The sequence below is a fragment of the Musca autumnalis genome, unplaced genomic scaffold (genome assembly GCF_047663935.1).
Source record: "Musca autumnalis isolate F117 unplaced genomic scaffold, ASM4766393v1 scaffold_2, whole genome shotgun sequence".
Classification (NCBI taxonomy): Eukaryota; Metazoa; Arthropoda; class Insecta; order Diptera; family Muscidae; genus Musca; species Musca autumnalis.
In genome coordinates, this window is record NW_027411755.1 from 196,285,381 (window position 1) to 196,307,625 (window position 22,245).

At 36.4% G+C, this 22,245-nt stretch overlaps 1 protein-coding gene across 6 annotated transcripts in view; it reads left to right on the forward strand.

Moving 5' to 3' along the window:
* LOC141395061 (uncharacterized) overlaps positions 1 to 22,245 on the forward strand; it is a 209,900-nt gene that overhangs the window by 11,743 nt on the left and 175,912 nt on the right. The gene's annotated exons all lie outside the window — the stretch shown is intronic.

Here is a 22,245-nt window from a genome sequence, read left to right on the forward strand (position 1 = left end):
ATATTAATAAAAGAGTAAAGTGATTGACTGACTGACTGACTTAATGATTCATCAACGCCCAGACGAAACGACTGAAGCTAGAATCCTGAAATTTTGGGTGTGGATCACTCTTGGTCTGAAGGGGTCAGATAAGGCTGGGTTTTTGGAAATTCGAACTGGAAGGGTACGAAAAGTACTAAAAGGTACTAAATATGGTACCGTTTGTATTTGCCGAACCGGTAGAGCTAGAACTTTGAAATTTGGAATGAAGGTCACTGATGGAGTGTAGGAAAGATTTGCTAAAAGGTTTTTAGAAATTCGAACTATAGGTGTACGAAAAGTACTAAAGTGTACTAAATTTGGTGCCAATTCGTATTTTGTGAACGGATACAGGTTAAAGGTTGAAATTTGGAGTGAGAATCAAGGTTAAAAGGTACGGTTGACATAAGGAGGTGGGTTAGGAAAAGTGTACACATGTGTACGAAAAGTACTAAATGGTACTAAATTTGGTACAGTTATGATTTTTGCGAACGGATAGAGCTGGAATCCTGAAATTTTGAATTAAGGCTACTATTGGATAGTAGAATGCACGTATTTTTGAAAATTAGTACTTATGGGTACGAAAAGTACTAAATTTGGTACACTTATGATTTGGACGAACGGATAGAGTTGGAATCCTGAAATTTAATAAAGACTACAGTTGGAGGGTAGAATGGAAGTAGTTTTGAAAAATCGTACTTATGGGTACGAAAGGTACTAAATGGTACTAAATTTGGAATAATTACGATTTGGGCGAACGGATGGAGCTGGAATCCTGAACTAAGGCTACTGTTGGAGAGTAGAACGGAAGTGGTTTTGAAAATTAGTACTTATGGGTACGAAAATTACTAAATTGTACTAAATTTGGTACACTTATGATTTGGACGAACGGATAGAGTTGGAATCCTGAAATTTTGAACTAAGGCTACGGTTGGAGAGTAAAATGGAAGTAGTTTTGCAAATTCGTATTTATGGGTACGAAAAGTACTAAATGGTACTAAATTTGGTACAATTATGATTTGGGCGAACGGATAGAGCTGGAATCCTGAAATTTGGATCTAAGGCTACTGTTGGAGAGTAAAATGGATGTAGTTTTTAAAATTCGTACTTATGGGTACGAAAAGTACTAAATTTGGTACAATTTGGATTTAGGTTGGACGGATAGAGCTGGAATACTGAAATTTTGAATTAATGCTACAGTTGGAGGGTACAATGGAAGTAGTTTTGAAAATTCGTACTTATGGGTACGAAAAGTACCAAATGATACTAAATTTGGTACAATTATGATTTAGGCGAACGGATAGAGCTGGAATCTTGAAATTTGAATTAAGACTAATGTTAGAGAGTAGAATGGAAGTAGTTTTGAAAATTCGTACTTATGGGTACGGAATCCTGAAATTTGGAACTAAGGCTACTGTTGGAGAGTAAAATGGGTGTAGTTTTTAAAATTCGTACTTATGGATACGAAAAGTACTAATTTCTACTCAATTTGGTACAATTATGATTTGGGCGAACGGATAGAGCTGGAATACTGAAATTTTGAATTAATGCTACAGTTGGAGGGTAGAATGGAAGTAGTTTTAAAATGTCGTACTTATGGGTACGAAAAGTACTAAATGGTACTAAATTTGGTACAATTACGATGTTGGGCGAACGGATAGAGCTGGAATCCTGAAATTTGAATTAATGCTGCTGTTAGAGATTAGAACGGAAGTAGTTTTGAAAATTCGTACTCATGGGTACGACAAGTACTAAATGGTACTCAATTTTGTACAATTTGTATTTAAGTTGAACCGATAGACCTGGAATTCAGAAATTGTGAATTAAGGCTACAGATGAAGGGTAGAATGGAAGTAGTTTTGAAAATTCGTACTTATGGGTACGAAAAGTACTAAATTTGGTACAAATTGGATTTAGGTTGAACGGATAGAGCTGGAATCCTGAAAATTTTAATAATGACTACAGTTGGAGGGTAGAATGGAAGTAGTTTTGAAAAATCGTACTTATGGGTACGAAAGGTACTAAATGGTACTAAATTTGGAATAATCACGATTTGGGTGAACGGATGGAGCTGGAATCCTGAACTAAGGCTACTGTTGGAGAGTAGAACGGAAGTGGTTTTGAAAATTCGTACTTATGGGTACGAAAAGTACCAAATGATACTAAATTTGGTACAATTATGATTTAGGGGAACGGATAGAGCTGGAATCTTGAAATTTGAATTAAGAATAATGTTGGAGAGTAGAATGGAAGTAGTTTTGAAAATTCGTACTTATGCGTACGAAAAGTACTAAGTGGTACTAAATTTGGTACAATTATGATTTGGGCGAACGGATAGAGCTGGAATCCTGAAATTTGGAACTAAGGCTACTGTTGGAGAGTAAAATGGATGTAGTTTTTAAAATTCGTACTTATGGGTACGAAAAGTACTAAATGGTACTAAATTTGGATTTAGGTTGAACGGATAGAGCTGGAATCCTGACATTTGAATTAAGGCTGCTGTTAGAGATTAGAATGGAAGTAGTTTTGAAAATTCGTACTCATGGGTACGACAAGTACTAAATGGTACTAAATTTTGTACAATTTGGATTTAAGTTGAACCGATAGACCTGGAATCCTGAAATTGTGAATTAAGGCTACAGTTGAGGGTAGAATGGAAGTAGTTTTGAAAATTCGTACTTTTGGGTACGAAAAGTACTAAATGGTACTAAATTTGGAATAATTACGATTTGGGCGAACGGATAGAGCTGGAATCCTGAAATTTTGAATTAAGGCTGCAGGTGGAGAGTAGAACGGAAGTAGTTTTGAGACTTCTTACTTATGGGTACGAAAAGTACTAAATGGTACTAAATTTGGTACAATTACAATTTGGGCGAACTGATAGAGCTGGGATCCTGAAATTTGAATTAGAGAGTAGAATGGAATTAGTTTTGAACTTATGGGTACGACAAGTACAAAATGGTACTAAATTTGGTACAATTTGGATTTAGGTTGAACGGATAGAGCTGGAATCCTGAAATTTTGAATTAAGGCTACAGTTGGAGGGTAGAATGGAAGTAGTTTAGAAAATTCGTACTTATGGATACGAAAAGTACTAAATGATACTAAATTGGTACAGTGGGTATTTGGGGGAACGAATAGAGCTGGAATCCTGGAATTTGGTAAGATTGGAGTGTAGGATTGAGACTTGGAGGTAGTTTTTAAATTCGTACTTATGGCCACGAAATATACCAAATGGTAAAATTTGAGTGCACCGATGGCGCTGGAATCCTGTTTTTTGAAATTTAGGTTACTGGTGAAGTGAAGGATTGAGGTAGTTTTGGAAAATCGTACTATTGGGTGTAGGAACAGTGCTGGAATCTGCATTTTTGGATTTAGGATTTGGATTTAGTGTGAGTACTGGTGTACAATGTTGGTCTAGCTGTTAACATGTAAGGGTGAGATACGGCTGATCTTTTTGAAAATCGAACTAAAGCGGTACGAACAGTACTAAAAAAACAATAAATATTGATTAAAATTGCTATAAGTACAATCCAATTTTCAGTGTTCGACATTTTCATATTATATATTGTTTATTTGTTTTTTATATCCTTTCCGCATACGAAGTAGCGGGCACTTTGCTAGTAATAATATAAAGAACTTTAGATCTTAAGGGGCTACACACATTCGAAAAATTGTACTCATTTGTATGTGACCTAGAGGCAGTCTATAAACGCGTTTTTCTTAGATTGCATTTTTGAAGGCGTCGGCACTTAGCTCGAAATGTTTCTGTGGGCATTCAAATCTAGTCTTTCAATGAGGGATTACTTTTTTCACATTTTTTTACCGATTTATGAACAGGAACGAACATTTTTCGTAAAAATCGAAAAACAAAACGGTTTTTTTTACAGTGCACAGTGGAAAAATTTCCGAAAAACCTAGCCAAAAATCGAAAAAATTACGCTGAACAGTGTCAAATATTGTTAAAGGATCCCACTGCGTGTAGCTATGAAAAAAATATTTAAGTTTCTTGTTTAATAAGTGGGTATAAAAGCAGGTCAAAGTGGCCCTATTTAGAAAAAAATTGTTTTCTCAATATTTAAGGTGTTTATTAAAATATTATAATATCCAAAATAAACGACAGTTTTTAAATATTTTTTGGTGTAATTGTAATGAAAGGTATGAGAAACGAATTTAAAATGTTCATTGTCGCCAATGAAGTGCGCGTTTTTTTTTTTTTGATGTCCGTACTTGTTGATTTTTTATATGTCAACTTTCACAATAAATGATGAAAATAGTTGTGAGTTAGATCAAGTTGGGCTGTGTGCGTTATCATTTCATAAAAAGGGAAGAGTTGTTCCCCAATTGCCATCCTGCATATATTTGCACTTTTCGCTTTTATGTGATATTTTATCTTGCATATATGTACAGATTTTCTTTGATCCAGAATGTCAGAATATAATTTAGAGTTTTGATGTATTCTAGGACCTATAGAAAATTTTTTGGCGAACAAATTTCTAGAATATTTTGATCTGATTCCATTTTTCCTGTAAATTTATAAGAATTGTGGAAAAAAGCGACCAAAAAGACCTCTTTTATGACTCGCACGAGGGTTAATTTTTTTTAAGAAAAATATTCCTCGCATTTTCGTCAGTAAAGTTGCCAAATACATTATACACCTAAAGTGCAAGGATTCCAAGTGATCTCAACTCAAATATTTTCAAAACTGTAGAAATGGTAGAAGCTTGCAGCTCTATTTTAGTTTCTTGGCTTTTAGTCCGGTCAAAATAGACATGCGTATAAGGGGGAAATAGCAAAAATTCCCACAAAGCTGAATTTTGGTGGAGAGCTAGGGCCATTAGAAGCAACGTCCTAAAAGTCCCCATCGATCCCATGTGCAAAACAATTTATTCGGGGTCAAAGGTCATTTTTGGAGGCATTATTCAGTTTTTTTAATTTTTCTCAAAAACGGTAAGACTTAGTAAAAGCCGACTAAAATAAAAGTTGTAGATTTAATAATTGTCTACAAGAGAGGTCTTTACGATTTTTAAAAAAGACTTACCATTTTCGAGATATCGCGATCTAAAGGTCAAATAAAAAATTAGCCCCGTAAGTACATTAAGAGGGGAACCGGTTAAAGTAATGACACTATGTGTTAGATACTTTCATAAGCTTTCAAACGATATCCACTTTGCAGTAATCGGTTCAGTAGAACCGGGTCTAACCCGGTTTTTTAAATTTGGCCTTTCGGGTCGAATAACCGGCGAACCGGACCGCAACCGTTGAAAATTATACATGTCCGTAATCAGCACAACAAACCCTACCTTCTGACAAAACTTGAAAAAAATCGGAGAGTTTTCGTTGGGGTCGTTCCCGTTGGGCTTACAATTATACATGTGGGTTAAATGGGCTATTTTTGCATAAAATGACTCTAACATTGAATCACTCTACTAAACACGCTCCGATTTTGTTGGATTTTTTTAAAGATAGCTATAATTTCTTTCTTCAAGAAAATATATATTTTTTGGGGGACAGACCCGGTTACTTCGCTTATTTTAGCCGGTTCGTATGAATATGTGCATATTTCCCCTATAAGTGCATAAAAATCACGTGTTTTTTAGAACAGCTATATCTCAAGAATGGTTCCTTCTAGGAAAAAAATGATATAGATCAAACTTGTAGATAATTTTTCTGTCTACAATATTTACTTTAATCACTTTTTTATTAGATCAACCGTTTTCAAAAAATAAATCCGAAAGCCTAAAAACCATTAAAATTTGACCTTTGACCCCGAATAACTTTTTTTGCACAGATGGGATCGATGGGGACTTTTAGGACGTTGCTTCTAACGGCAAACCCTTGTTCTCCACCAAAATTCAGCCGTGTGGGAATTTTTGCTATTTCAATGTCTATTTTGACCGGACTATTTTTGGCAAAATGGATACCGATATTTCCTTAGTATGTAATGCAAATAGAGATTTCATTTCTTTGGTGACTTTTAGTGAAATTTAGCGGAGAACATTTTGGTCTTTGACGTCGTTCTTCTAAAATGATGTTTTGTAAGATAATTTTACCAAAACACACATGAAGTACGCCCTTAACCCTAAAATGTGTTTATAAATTTCCATATTTCTGGAATTTTGGTAAGAAGTAGAGTTTTGGTGTATTCTAGGACCCATAGCAAAAATTGAATATTCTGAACTGTACATTTTGTAGGAGAAGGGACCAAAAAGACCCCTTTAATGGCCGTCTGAGGGTTAAAAAATATGAAAAATGAAAGCAGCGACCCGAAAAATATAAGAACACAAGGTTAGGTCTAAATTTCATTTCTAGAGTTTTGGCCAGGTTTTTCGCAAAATTGGCCACTGTGCAGTGTCTTCTAGGCGGTAATGTGTCAACAAAAAACTATGCAATATTTTTAACAAAAAAATGATCGGTGCACCCAAATTACCTTTAAATGAAAGAATTTTTGGCGGATTCCGAAACTACATACAATGTTCATAGATTAGAGAAATCAAAAAAAAAAAAAAAAAAAAAAAAAAGATAGTCACACAGTCCGGCCAAAATGGGTTTTTTTGTCTATCTATATTTTCTAAACGGATAAAGATAGAGCTATGACATTTGGAGGAGATGTTTATCAGACAGTGGTCTTTCATCCCATGTGGCTACATGATATTCGGTCAACGTCTTCCATAGAATTTTTTTGATAAATTTGTGTAATATTTTTTTCATTTAAATCATAGTTTTTAATCTTTTAGAGTTATTTAAAATAAAGATTTGAAGATGAAACAAGTGCAAAAGTACCCTCAGCCAACAAACGTATGTATTTAGGAGTTTTCAAAATTTTGGGCCTATGAACCAATAAAAATGTGGATTAGGATTAAAGTTCGAAAGAGTTGCGCAATAGGTACTTAAAGGATTGGACCGACATATTCCATTATGGAGATGGATCTTATTGTGGGAGTCATATCTTTTCGATAGATATCGCGTCCACTAGTCATTTCAGTGGGTCATAGTAAAACTTTAGGACCAGTATGCGGGAATCATGGACTTATAATATCGCTGTAAAAAAGACAACAACGAACAGCATCGGTATACACTTTCAAAGGATCTTCGAACAGACCCTAAACTGCACTTGCACACAAATCTTGAACTTTTGTGGCGGAGGTATCCTAAGGAGAGGACCGATATGGCCATTTTAGAAGTTAAACTAAATTTGGACAAAAAATTAGGAAATCCAAAGTTTGGACCATATTGGTTACCCCGTTCAAGAGATATCGAGCATACAATTTTAGTGACATTTTTTTAATATTGGAGAAAAGTACCGGATGTTGTGAGCCCATCTTCTAACTGAAACTAAGTTTGGATAAAATATGACAAATGTCAAATTTTGGACCAAATCGGTTGATAAGTTCTAGAGTTATCATGCGCTCCACCCACTACACACGGTGTCACAGCGGTTTTTTTGCAGCTTTCAGGCTATTTTCTCATGGAACTTGTACCGTCGTATGGGGGCAGTGAATACAAGTTGTAACAACAACAAGTAAAAAAATATCAGTCGCCTTTGCCGACAGAGATATACCCTCAGCCTAAATAAATCGAAGCTTTCATCTACGTACAGAATTTTGTGGCTCTTTTTGGACATTTGAACTTGCCGAAAAAAATGTGGATTAGGACTAAAGTTCAAAATGTTGCGGAGGAGGTACTTGAAGGAATGGGCCGATATAGTCCATTATGAAAGTTGATCTTATTTTGGGAGTCATATCTTTACGATTGATATAGCGCCCACTAGTCACTTTAGTGGGTATAACTTTTAGATCAGTATGGCTGGAAGCATGGACTTGTCCACAAAAAACATAATTTCGCTGTAAACAGGACCATAACGAACTGCATCGGTATACATTTCCCAAGAATCTTCGAACAGGCCCTAAACTGCACTTAGACATAAATGTTGAACTTTTGTGGGCGAGGTACCCTATGGAGAGGACCGATATGGACTATTTTAGTAGTTAAACTAAATTTGGACAAAATAATAGGAGATCAAAAGTTTGGAACAAATTGGTTGCCCCGTTCAAGATAGATCGTGCATACCATTTTAGTGAGATTTTTTAATATTTGGGGAAATACCGATATTGTCCATCTTCAAACTGAAACTAAGTTTGGACATAATATGGCGAAAACCAAATTTTGGACCAAATCGTTATCATGCGCCCCAACCACTACACACGGTGTCGTAGGGGTTTTTTGCAACTTTCAGGCTATTTTGTCAAGAAGTATGGACTTGTCTCTGAAAAAACGCTTGTCGACGTAAAGGAGGCAGCGCATGTAAGTTGCTTCAACAGAAATCAAAATGATTCGAGAGCGGGCCTTAAAGCGAATTTATTCGAAATTTTGTGTGGGAGGTACCCGAAGGAGTGGACAAATATAGTTCATATTAAAACCTGTTCTATGTCTGGTAGACATATTAGGATGAGTAAAGTATGGACCAAATCGGTCACTGCATTCAAGAGTTATCGTGCGAACATTTTATTCGAACATTTTTGAACTTTTGTGAGGGAGGTACCTAAAGGAGTGGACCGATATAGCTTATCATCGAACATAAATTAAGTTTGGACAAAATATTACGAAGGCCAAATTTTAGACCGAATCGGCAGATCCGTTCGAGAGTTATCTTGCGCTCCAACCACTACATGGGGGGTTTTTTGCACCTTTCTACAGCAAAAATCAAAGCGATTCGAGAGCAGGTCCTAAACTGCACTTTTCCGAAATTTTGTGTGGAAAGTACCTGAAGGAGTGGACCGATTGAGTCCATATTAGAACTTCAACTAAGTCTGGTAGAAATTTCACGCTTTACAAAGTATAGACCAAATCGGTTTCTCCCTTCAAGAGTTATTGTGCGCACAAATTTTCTGAACATTTTCTAACTTTTATTGGGGAGGTACCGGAAGGAGTGGACCGATATAACCCATCTTAGAACTTAAACTAAGTTTGGGCAAAATATTACGAAAGCCAAATTTTGGACCTAATCGGTTGATGCGTTCGAGAATTATCTTGCGCTCCAGCCAGGCAGACAGACAGACGGACGGACATTGCTAAATCGAACCCAAATTGTCTGAAACGGATTTCGTCCAAACATACTTGGGGTCTAAAACCATTATTTCGATGAGGCACATTTTCCCCGCATGACACTGTATATAACCTCGTTAGCATAAATGCTGAGGGTATCAAAATCAAAGCGATTCTAGAGCAGGTCCTAAACTGAACATTGTCGAAATTGCATGTGGGAGGTAACCGAAGGAGTTTACCTATTGAGTCCATATTGGAACGTCATCTAAGATTGGTAGAAATCTCACGTTGTGCAAAGTATGGACCAAATCGGTTGCTCCCCTTAAGAGTTATCGTGAGTACAAATTTACCGAACATTTTCGAACTTTTGTGGGGGAGGTACCGGAAGGAGTGAACCGATATAACCCATCTTCGAACTTAAACAAAAGTTACATGGGGCTATCAATACGTGGACGAAGGTTCACAATTTTAGTTGTGCAAGTTTGTTGGCCACTAGGTAACCTAAAATCCGGCGATACCGTTGTATGGAGACTATATCAAAACATGAGCCTATAATTTATTTGTAGAAAGCGTTATATTTCAATTGTTAGCTAAATCGGTTGATTATACCCTCTGCTTTTAGGCTATGAAGGGTATATACACTTTCATACGGGCAAAATGTGCCTCATCGAAATAATGGTTTTAGACCCCAAGTATGTTTGGACGAAATGTGTTTCAGACAATTTGGAGTCGATTGAGCAATGTCCGTCCGTCTGTCTGTCTGTCTGTCTGGCTGGCTGGAGCTCACGATAACTCTCGAAGGGATGAACCGATTCACATCAAATTTTGGCTTTCGTAATATTTTGCCCAAACTTAGTTTAAGTTCGAAGATGAGCTATATCGGTCCATTCCTTCCGGTACCTCCCACACAAAAGTTCGAAAATGTTCCGTAAATTTGTGCGCACGATAACTTTTAAAGGGAGTAACCGATTTGGTCATTACTTTGCACATCGTGAAACTTGTACCAGACTTAGATAAGGTTTCAATATGGACTCAATCGGTCCACTCCTTCGGGTACCTCCCACACAAAATTTCGGAAAAGTTCATTTTAGGGTCATCTCTCGATTCGTTTTGATTTTTGTTTTAGCAACTTGTATTCACGGCCCCCCATACGACAGTACAAGTTTCATCAGGGGCAAAACCTGAAAGGTTAAAAAAAAACCCTATGACACCGTGTATAGTGGTTGGAGCGCAAGATAACTCTCGAACGGATCTGCCGATTCGATCCAAAATTTGGCCTTCATAATATTTTGTCCAAACTTAGTTTAAGTTCGAAGATAAGCCATATCGGTTCACTCCTTCAGGTACCTCCCCCACAAAAATTCAAAAATGTTCGGAAAAATTGTGCGCACGATAATTCTTGAAGGGACCTACCGATTTGGTCCATACTTTACGCATCCTAATATATCTACCAGATATAGATCAGGTTTGAATATGGACTATATTTTCCCATTCCTTCGGGTACCTCCCACATAAAATTTCGGATAAATTCACTTTAAGACCAGCACTTGACTAACTTTGATTTCTGATGAAGCAATTTGCAATCGCTGGCTCAATTACAATGGTAAATGTTTTTCAGTGGCAACTCCATACTTGTTGGGAAAACGAAAGTTGTAAAAACACCCTGTGGCGGCATATGTTGTAGTTGGATAGCATAATAACTCTCGAAGTGATAGACCAATTTGGTCCAAAATTTTGCCTTCGTCATATTTTGTCCAAACTTAGTTTAACTTCTAAAATGGCCCATATCGGTCCTCTGCTTAGGATACCTCGCCCACATAATTCAACATCTGTGTCCGAGAGCAGTTTAGGGTCTGTTCGGAGATCCTTTGGAAATTTATACCGATGATGTACAGCCATATTATGTTTTCCGTGGACAAGTCCATGCTTCCTGGCATACTGGTCCAACAGGTGTACGATATCCCACTGAAATGACTAGTGGGCGCGATATTTATCGAAAAGATATTGCTCTCAAAATAAGATCCACTTCCGTAATGCACTATGTCGGTTCATTTCCTTTAATCCAAATATACGATTTTGTCGGCAAGTTCAAATGTCCAAAAAGTGCCATAAAATTCTGAAAAGACCCTAAATACATTCGATCTGTCCGTAGATGAAAGTTCCAATTCAAATAGGCTGAGGGTATATCTCTGCCGGCAAAGCCAACTGATACGTTTTTTACTTGTTTTGTAGGTAAAATCCTGAAAATACATAACGTAATGTAACGTTATAGGGGGTCTGTACCCCGGCGTCGAACGTCGAAGCTAACTTATTGAGAAATTGATAGTTCGAGAGTTCCTCTAAATTTGTGTACCATTAGAACTGCGGGACATCGCGACACTTTTTAGTTATATCCTATAAAAAAGGACTAATTATAAATATACACTTAAAAAGGTTACAAAGCAAATCAGCTAACTCTATAAAATAGTAACGCAAATACAATTACTTCTAAATACATTTGAATACGTTCGGCTTCATACTATCGGATCGAGCAAAAAGAATCATTAAAAAATTCCAGTAACTCATTACAATACGATCCACACAAAATCGACGAATTTCCTTGCGATTTAGAGTGTTTTAACGAAAATAAGGTAATATTGTAAGAACCGTTACTTCAAATATAACGGTACAACCAACGAAATTTTTGCTTTTCTCTTTTAGCTAGGATGTTTTCTATCGCTTTATGAAAATTTTTGAGAATTTTCGATTTTTTTGCATTTTTGGCACAAATTATTGAATTTAGCCATACTGTGCGTCAGGACGCGGTCAAAGTTCAAGTCCTATCGAAATGGGATTAGAGGTAATGTTGTAGTTTTGAAAATTCTCTACAAGATTCGTAGTTTTTACTAGTTTCAAGATATAGAAGTTCAAATTGGGACAATGCACCGACTGCATCGCCTCCATATAAAACAATGTCATGTACGGTGCGCCTTATAATATAATAATATAAAAATAATATGTAATTCTTCCACAAACATCCCATACGGGGCAAGGGAGACTTCTCTAATATCAATGAGTGCACTCCGATTCATATTAGCTCAATGATATCGGACCTACTGTTTATTGCCGAGTCCGAACGGGTGGGTGCCACCGTAGTGCAATGGTATGCACACCCGCCTTGCACGCTGAAGGTGGGTTCGTGGGTTCGATTCCCCGGCCAAGCAACATCAAAAATTTCAACGTTGGCAAGATACCCCTCAGTGATGTTCTCGACGGTGCGTCTTAACTAGCCTTAAATGAAAAGCGCTTACACCTGGGAAGTTTTTGCGGATTCTGAAACAACAATGTTCATAGGTGAGAAAAATCCAAAAAGCAAGAAACAATTGCTGGGGGATTTTTAAACAAATCGCGGTCAAGGTTCACATTTTTGGTGCGCACGATAACTCTCGAACGGATCAACCGATTTGAACCAAATTTTGGCTATCGTAATATTTTGACCAAACTTAGTTTAAGTTCGAAGATGGGCCATATCGGTCCTCTCCTTCGGGTACCATCCCCACAAAAGTTCAAAATTTTTCTGTAAAATGTGTGAACGATAAATCTCGAAGGCAGCAATCGATTTGGTCCAAATTTTGCACATGGTATTATTCCTTCTAGATATAGATCGGGTTCGAATATGGACTATATCGTTCCACTGCTTCGGGTGGCTCCCACACAAAATTCGGATAAAGTGAAGTTTAAGACCTGCTCTCGAATAGTTTTAATTTTTTCGGGACACCTTGCATGACGGTACAAGTTTATCAAAGACAAGTCCATAACTAGTGTTTGTCGAGATTATCGAGACTATACTGTACTTATACCTGTCCAGAATATTTACTTAATGTCACTAAAATGGCATGCACGATATCTCTTGAACGAGGTAACCAATTTGGTCCCAACTTAGGATCTCCTACTATTTTGTCCAAATTTAGTTTAACTTCTAAAATGACCCATATCGGTTCTCTCCTTTGGGTACATCCCCCGCCTCAAAAATTCAACATTTATATTTAAGTGCAGTTTAGTGTCTTTTCGAAGATCCTTTGGAAATGTATACCGATGTTGTTCGTTGTGGTCCTGTTTACAGCGATATTATGTTTTCCGTGAACAAGTCAATGCTTCCTGGCATACTACTCCTAAAGTTGTACGATGACCCAATGAAATGACTAGTGGGAGCGACATCTATCGCAAAGATATGACTTACAAAACAACCTCCACTTTCATAATGGACCATCCCTTTAAGTATGTCCTCCGCAACACTTTTGAACTTTAATCCTAATTCACATATTTGTCGGCAAATTCAAATGCCCAAAAGGGGCCACAAAATTCTGAAAATACCCTAAATACATTCGATCTGTCCGTAGATGAAAATTTCAATTCACATAGGGTATATATATCGGCGAAGCCGATTGATACTTTTTTACTTGTTTAATCCAATAATGCCAAAAATGTCCACATTCCCCACTGTTTCTCATTTTGATATTCAATCACATGCATCACAACGTATTTATCATGGGCCAATAAAAGACCGCAATAGACTTTTTCGTTGATGGTGTGAATTCATCGATGTTATGTCTCGTGGTGTTAAAACAAAACATACAAAATGAATATAATAGTGCCGACACCAAAATGATAACCGGAGCAAACAGTGCAAAAAATGATACACAAAAAAGTGCGAAAAAAGCGGCGGCATGCGTTCCTTCAATTATTTTCAAACAGACAATTAAATTAAATCACTTCACATCATCAACGCTGTCGCCGTCGAGCAACAGAGGAAAGTTAAATCACAACGGTGCGAAAAAATTACGAAAAAAACTCCATGACGATAAGCGAATATCAACAGCATCGCCGCAGCCATCATCACCATCAGCAGCAACAGCAACAAACCACAATATCAAGCATTTAATCGAACAAAATGGGTTTGAGTGTTCTTAATCGGTGTTGTTGTACACTTGGCGTAGTAGTTGAAACCCTTTTTTCTTTCATACTGGCTGACTGACAGCATTTAAACAAACTGCAAAAAATCTCCTCCCTTCCTGCCGCCCTCTTGGTCAGGTTTTCCGTGATATATTACCCCCTTTTTTCATGTGGGTCGGTGTGTGAACTTTATTGCATTTGACGGTGTTTTTTCATCATCATCAACATCAGTGGTCTCGTCAACACTTTAAGTTTGTTTTGGGTGCGTTTTTTTCTCTTGTTGTTGTTGTTCATTCTTTCACCTCACCTTTAAATCAATACGATTTCACAGTTTTTAAACGCACTGTTTTTTTTTCGCCATCATCTTCTGCTTCTTTTTCCTTTTCTTGGTTAGTGGTTGGAAAATGTTACATTTGGTCTTCATCTTGTTTGAGAGCTTTAAGTGTAACGTGTTGGTTCTGCACTACTCCTAAACATAGTGTATATATGATGTGTGTGTGTGTGTCTTATCGCGCTTTAACGTGTGAATTTTAACGCCAATATGTCTGACAGCGTCTGACAGACGTGTCAAAATAGTAAAATTTAAACGTCGATCATTATCAAGTGTCTGTCTGTGTGGCATTAAATAGAACGACACCGCCGAAGCATGTTCTTTCTTCTCTCTCTTTGCCTTTGGGGACAAGTGGAAGATGAAACATTCTTGGGGACTAATAGACAAGGCTAGCTAAGAGCATTTGAAAGATGGATTAGCTTTACCAACATTTAAACCGTTGTTGTAATTGGCCAATAACGTAAAAGCCTATGGGCTATTGTGTTGTAATGCGAGACTTTGGTTAGTCCGCTTGACTCCTTTGCGAAATCCCAAGAGATTTTCGGCAAAATTAAATGTTGTTAATTTATAATTTAATTATCTCCCACTAGCTGAGAGGAAAAAAGATGCAATGAAGCTTATTTCGTAAAAATTATAGTATGTCTGCAATAAGATCGGGTTGCTTGAAGAAATTTCGATAATCCTACCCAACGAAAATAAAATTTTAGTGAAATAATTCCTTGAATCAGGAGCTATCATTAATAGAAGATATACCCAAACCGGGCTTATGTGAAAATAGTTCACCAAATGTAACCACATCTTGAGTAAGTTCCAAGTTGTCATAATAGCGACTTATTTTAAATTTGTAAGTTCATTATACCCTCCACCATAATATGGAGGGTATAATTTTTAAGATAGAGCTTTGTATAGAACATTCTATTACTAATAGGATGTTTGGTATTGCTTTGGGTTTTATCGGTCCACGTTTTGATGTAGCCCCATAGAACGGTACAACCCGATTTTTGCTATTTTCAAGGTTTTAGCCTCATTATCACACCGAAATGGCTGAAATTTGCTACTTATCCTTTGTTGGGGGCATAAAATTTTCCCTTAGAAATTTGTCGGTATAGGTCCACGTCTTCATATAGTCCCCATAGAGCGGTACCTTCCGATTTTCCGTATTTTGAAAGTTGTGGCCTCAATATTCCCCTGAAATGGCTGAAATTTGGTATTTGGTCTTCATTTGGGGTATTTAGCATTTCATATAAAATTTGTCGGTATAGGTCCACGCCTTAGTATAGCCCCCTTAGAACGGTACCTCCCTATTTCTGGTATTTTAAAGGTTGTGCCATCAATAATCCACCGAAGTAGCTGAAATTGGGTATTTGGCCTTCATTTGGGGTATTAAACGTTCCAAATTAAATTTGTCGGCATAGGTCCACGCCTTCATATATCCCCCATAGAACTGTACCAGCCGATTTTCGGTATTTTTAAGGTTTAGCCTTATGATCACATCGAAATGGCTGAAATTTGGTACTTAGTCTTCGTTGGGGGTATAAAACTTTCTTCCAGAAATTTGTCGGTATTGGTACACGCCTTCATATAGCCCCATAGAACGGTACCTTCTTTTCAGTGTTTTGAAGGTTGTAGCCTCAATATTCCAACGAAATAGCTGAAATTTGGCATTTTGTCTTCATTTGGGGTATTTAACTTTCCATATAAAATTTTTCGGTATAGGTCCACGCCTTAGTATAGCCCCCTTAGAACGGCACCTCCCGATTTTCATTGTTTTGAAGGTTGTGGCCTCAATATTCCTCAGAAATGACAGAAATTTGGTATTTAGTCTTCGTTGGGAGTAGAAAACATTCCCCCAGAAACTTGTTGGTACAGGTCTACGACTTATGATTGCACCCGTCGAACGGTACCTCCCTATGTCCGGTATTTTAAAGGTTGTGGCCTCAATAATCCACCGAAGTGACTGAAATTTAGTATTTGGTCTTCATTTTGGGGTATTAAACGTTCCAAATAAAATTTGTCGGGATATGTGCACGCCTTCATATATCCCCCATAGAACGGTACCAGCCGATTTTCGGTATTTTCAAGGTTTAGCCTCATGATCATATCGAAATAGCTGAAATTTGGTACTTAGTCTTCGTTGGAGGTATAAAACTTTTCCCAGAAACTTTTCGGTACAGGTCTACGCCATTGCATAGTCAACGGTGGCCTCAATATTCCACCTAAATGACTGAAATGTTGTATTTTATCTTCATTTGTGGTATTAAACGTTCCATATAAAATTTGTCGGTATAGGTCCACGCCTTTATAGAGCCCCCATAGAACTCTACCTCCCGATTTTCGCTGTTTTGAAGGTTGTGGCTTCAATATTCCACCGAAATGGTTGAAATTTTGTATTTTGTTTTCATTTGGGGTATTAAACGTTCCATATAATATTTGTCGGTATAGATACACGCCTTTATATAGCCCCCATGGAATGGTGCTACCCGATTTTCGGTATTTTGAAGGTTTTAGCCGCATGATCACCTCGAAGTGGCTGAAATTTGGTACTTAGTCTTGGTTGGAGTGTAAAGCTTTCTCCCAGAAATTTGTAGGTATAGTTCCAGGTTTTCATATAGCCCCCATAGAACGGTATCTCCCGATTTTCGGTATTTTGAAGGTAGTGGCCACAGCAACCCACCGACATGGCTTGGTATTTAGTCTTTGTTGGACTGAAATTCGTCCGTATAGTTTCTCTTTTCGATATATCCCCCTCAGAAGCGCACCTCTCGATTTTCGGTATTTTTGAGGTGGTTAAACATAATGTGGTTCAACATTATTTTACCGAAATATAGGAAATTTGATATTTAGTCTTCTTTGAGTCTAAAAACTTTCCGCCAGAAATTTGTAGGTATAGATCGATGTTTTAATATAGCCCCCATGGATAGGTACCACCCGAATTTTGGTATTTTGATGGCTAGCCACATTGTTTTAGCGAACATTCTGAAATTTGGTATTTAGTCTTCTTCATAAACGAAAGGAAACTAATTGTTCCATTTTATTTCAATACAACTCATAGTGGAGGGTATAACAAGTTCGACCTGGCTCTGCATCTATCCCCAAGTTCTTAATATGCAACTGCTTCGATGGGATGTAATCCCATCCACTGGAGTTGAGTAAGTTTGGTAGGGCAGTTGAAGTGTATCGGCATGTGTACATGCTGGGCAGACGTTTTGCACGGTGTCATCGATCCTTGCCCTAAGGTATTTCGACCACTGCATTGCCATCCCGAGAGTAGTTGGGGATGTACTCCGAGAACCGCTTTCACATGATACTTGTTTATCTGTGTGAATGCTATTTAAACCTGCTTGATAGGCCTGTTGATTTATGGGTTCTCCATTGTAGATCATGAAGATCCCTCCTGACATGCTTTTGTTAGGGAGTCCTATCCACCATATGGCGATTAGAATAGGTCTCACGGTAACATACGAGCAAGTACTGCAACTAAAGCATGTTATTGTGCTGTTGCATTGGATGAATCTTTACAACGTCATGTAGATGGTCCACTGAAGACATGAGGAGGCACCCTGTTGCTATTCTCAGGGTGGCATTCTGATAGGTTTTAATATTTTTCTATCGCGTTGCACTTATATTCGCGGACCATTCTGACACCGCATAGCTTATCAAACACCGACCTACATAGGACCCATATAAACGTTCCTCCCGATATTGGGTATTTTGATGATTTGAGCCAAATTTTCCAACCGATTTTGGATTTTGAATTCGGAGGGAAAGACATACCTCCTTGCAAAAAATGTTCACTATAAGTCCACGATTAGGTATAACTCCCATGTAAACATACCTCCGAGTTTCGGAATTTTGGGGTTTATACAGGCGTGATATAAGGGGAATGACTTACAGGGTAGCAGATGGGGGTGCCGTGACATAACTCCCAACGGACATAACTCCCAAATTTTTTGGGAGCTATGTCCGACCCCCCTTAGCTGACATAAGTCCTAATGGGAGTTATGTCCGTTTTTAAAATTTAAGTGTTTTTTATTTAGATACAATTTTTATTGCAAATGTATAAAAAAACAAGTAAGAAAAGTCTATAGTCGGACGGAGCCGACTATGGGATACCCTCTACCACTATCCCTGGACAATCGCTCTCCACAGAACTTCTTTTCAATGATTGTGAAAATTTAATTATCAAATATCAGAGATGTAATGTATAATACTTATGATCAAAACCAAAAAGTTATCTAGCATGACGAAGACATTTTTGTAGCAGGAAAGGAAAATTTAGTTCACACTAACGTTGGTTTGTACGCTTCTTCTTCATCAAAAACTCAAACTTTGTTTAAAATTTTGCGGGTTATTATTTTGACTTACAGAGCCGCTACAAAATTGGTTAAAATTTTGTTTTTGGTATATTCATCCCCTGAACATTTCACGATCATCACCAAAAACTAATCATTTCTATTCTGGCCCGAACCCAACCTCCTTAAAAAATTCGTTACAATCGGTCCATAATTGCGGCCTTAAGCTTGTTTACAATTTTTAACGGACCGACACACATCGCTAAATCGCTTTATCTCGTCGAGATATGAATTTTGGCATACCAAATAAGGGGTCTAGGACGAATATATAATAATAATATTTCGTGGTGTTACATAAACTTTTGGAGAGACAATATGTAGCATGGGATAAAAATGTGGTTCTCTACACAGAACCCATTATATATTAGGCGGTAGGCCCGTTATCTAGCAAACACTTTATTGCAATTTACATCAGAGGAAAGTAGCCTACATATGTTTTTCCATATGTAGGCTACTTTGCGAAATATATATGTCCTCAAGGAATTAAAATATCGACCAAAAATAAAATTTTTATATTTTTCATACAAAAGTAATGGTCCATTTCACCCGCTAAAGAATATCAGATCATCATTCAAAATTGTAGGCATCTTTTTCGACCTATACTCTTACCCGGTGCAAAATTTCGTGACTATTGATGTATAATTGCGACTTCTAGCGAGTTTATTATTACACTACAAACAAATAACGGAATATATTAGGCTGTAACTCTGTTATCTGATCATGTACACCAACATAATTGGCATCAATTGAAAGGTCAAGCGTTCCACTTTCAAGTATATCTCACTTGTCCGGAATGTCACTTCCAGGAATTAAGATATAAGCTGTATATTAAAAATTTTCACAATTTTTGGTCCATTTAACCCTCTAAATATTATCCGATCGCCATCTCAAATTGCAAGCTTCTCCTTTGTGGTATACTCTTACCTTATTTAAAATTACGCGTTGATCGGACTATTATTGAGACCTACAGAGCCGCTAGAAAATTGGATAAATATTATGTTTTTGGTCCATTTCACCCGCTAAATATTTCACGATCATCACCAATAAGAATAGGGATCTATTCTGATCTGAACCCGACCTCCATACAAAATTTCGTGACGATCGGTCCATAATTGCGGCCTGGAGCGTGTTTACAATTTATAATGGACAGACGGACGGACGGACGGACGGACACACATCTCAAAATCGCTTTATCTCGTCGAGATATGAAGATTGGTATACCACATTGGGGGTCTCCGACGAATATTTCGCGGTGTTACATGAATTTTTACCAAAACAAACTTATAATACCCTTTTCCACATTGTGGTATAGGGTATAAAAATGAAAAATTAACTTTAAGTTCATATGCATTTTTCATTTCATAAAAAAATTTATAATTGATTTAAAATTTTTAAGAAAATTAACTACAAAGTAAGTAGTAGCCATCTCATGTCGACCTATATTCAAAATTTGCCCCCAAACCTATTTTAATCGAAAACTGCTGCCTACAGGAAAATAAAAAGTTTTTGTTAAAATTTGCAAATACTTTCTGAAAAAAATCGCTCGATTTTTTACAAAAATATTTTAACATTTTAAGAAAATAACAAGTTTTTGTAAAAATATTCATATTCTGAAAAACGAAAAGAACCGCAGGCGAACATGTTTTTGAAAAAAGTCGCGCGATTTTTTACAAATGTATTTTCACAATTTAATAAAATAAAAAAAAATATTTTTGAAAAAATCGCGCGATAATTTAAGAAGATAAAAAGTTTTTGTAAAAATATTCGCGATTTTTTACAAAAATATTTTTAAATTTAAGAAAACAAAAAGTTTTTGTAAAAGTGTTCAAAAATATTTTCACAATTAAAGGAGATAAAAAGTCGAAAATATTTTTGAAAACCAAAATCGCTCGATTTTTTACATGCATATGTTCACAATTTAAGAAGATAAAAAGTGTTTGTACAAATATTCAAATACTTTCTGAAAAACGCAAATATTTTTGAAAAAAGCGCGATTTTCTTAACAAATATTTTTACAATTTAAAGCTTCTCCTAACTGCTACTTACATAATTTCGAGCATAATTTCGTTTTTAAATAATTTTATGAAATCAGGAGGATTTTGTGGATACTTCGGTATTGGTTGCCACTTACGTCTTCTCAAATGTATAATTCCGCTTACATTCTAACTTCAACTCTAAAATTTAAAAGAACGTATAACTATAAATTTCAGAATTAAGCAAAGAAATAATTTATAAATTAAGAAAGAAATCATTGGGAGTTATGTCCGGGCACCCAGATGGGGGCAGGTGGATTTTTTTATCCTAAACTAGAGACTTTCCCCTCTATTTTAACAAAAATATGGACATGCCCTTACTGGGCCAACATTAGTAAAACTCAACATAAATTTATAGTAATGACATTAGAAATAACACAAAGTCATTTACAATGAATTTATTTTTAACGACGCACATAGGTTTCAATCAGGACATTTTTGGCCAAAACCCTATTTTTGAAGTTTCGAAATTTTAATTTTTGTTTGCACAGAATAATAAAAAACACATCAAGTCATCTGAAAATAATTAGTTTTTGTAAATAACGTTAGTATTCGTTGATTGGCGCAGTACCAAAGTTGACACTTTTGACAAAATATGACAAAATAAAACAGACTTTGTGCTGTAAAATATACAATTTTTGTTGTATTGCGTCGCTGCATAAATATACAGAAGTGAGACCAAAGTTATTATGAATCGGGAAGCTGTTAATGAGTACTTTCATAACATTTACAAAAAGAACGATGAAATTTGTAAAATTAGAGAGATAAAATCAATGTTTTTATATATGTTAAAAATTATTTTTTACAAAATTCTTAAACTTTTAAAAAAATGTCCAAGTTTGTCCACCTCCAAATTGATTTCGGAAGATAGCTGGGGGACTGAACTAATAAATTGATAAATAAATTCTTGCTCAAATTTGCCACAGTTAAAATAAAGTGCACTTTTCTATTTCAAGATGGGAGAATTTTTTGTAAATACTTGTTGTGATTGTACGTAGTATCCAATTGAAATAGAACGGTAATACCCGCATCTATCAACCGATTTTCCTTAAAATTCATATTTAAGGGTTTCAGAGTGTAGAAAACAAGTATGTATAATTTTTTTGAAAATAGGTCCATTTTTTGTCATAGCCCCCACATAAAAGTACCGTCCGATTTTAGATATTTTTTGGATTTTAGCGACACTTTATGACCGATTCGGCTGAAATTTGGTATTTTGACCTCTTGGAAGATATGAATCCTTCGTACCAAAAATTATTAACATAGGTCAATGTTTTGGTTTAGACCCCACACAACGGGACCACCCTGTTCAACAAATGTTGGCAGTTTTTGGTCATTTTGGTCTATAAAACGTAAGAATTGCTGTTTGTACACATTTATTATAAATAATAATAAAAATAATAGTTTTGGCCAGAAAATTTGGATTTGGGACCATTGTGCGACGTTAGAAAACGAATTATGAATTTGTTTTTTCGTAAGAATATTGTCAATGTCATTAACTAGAACAGCTTGTTCATGTATGTCGCACGAAAAA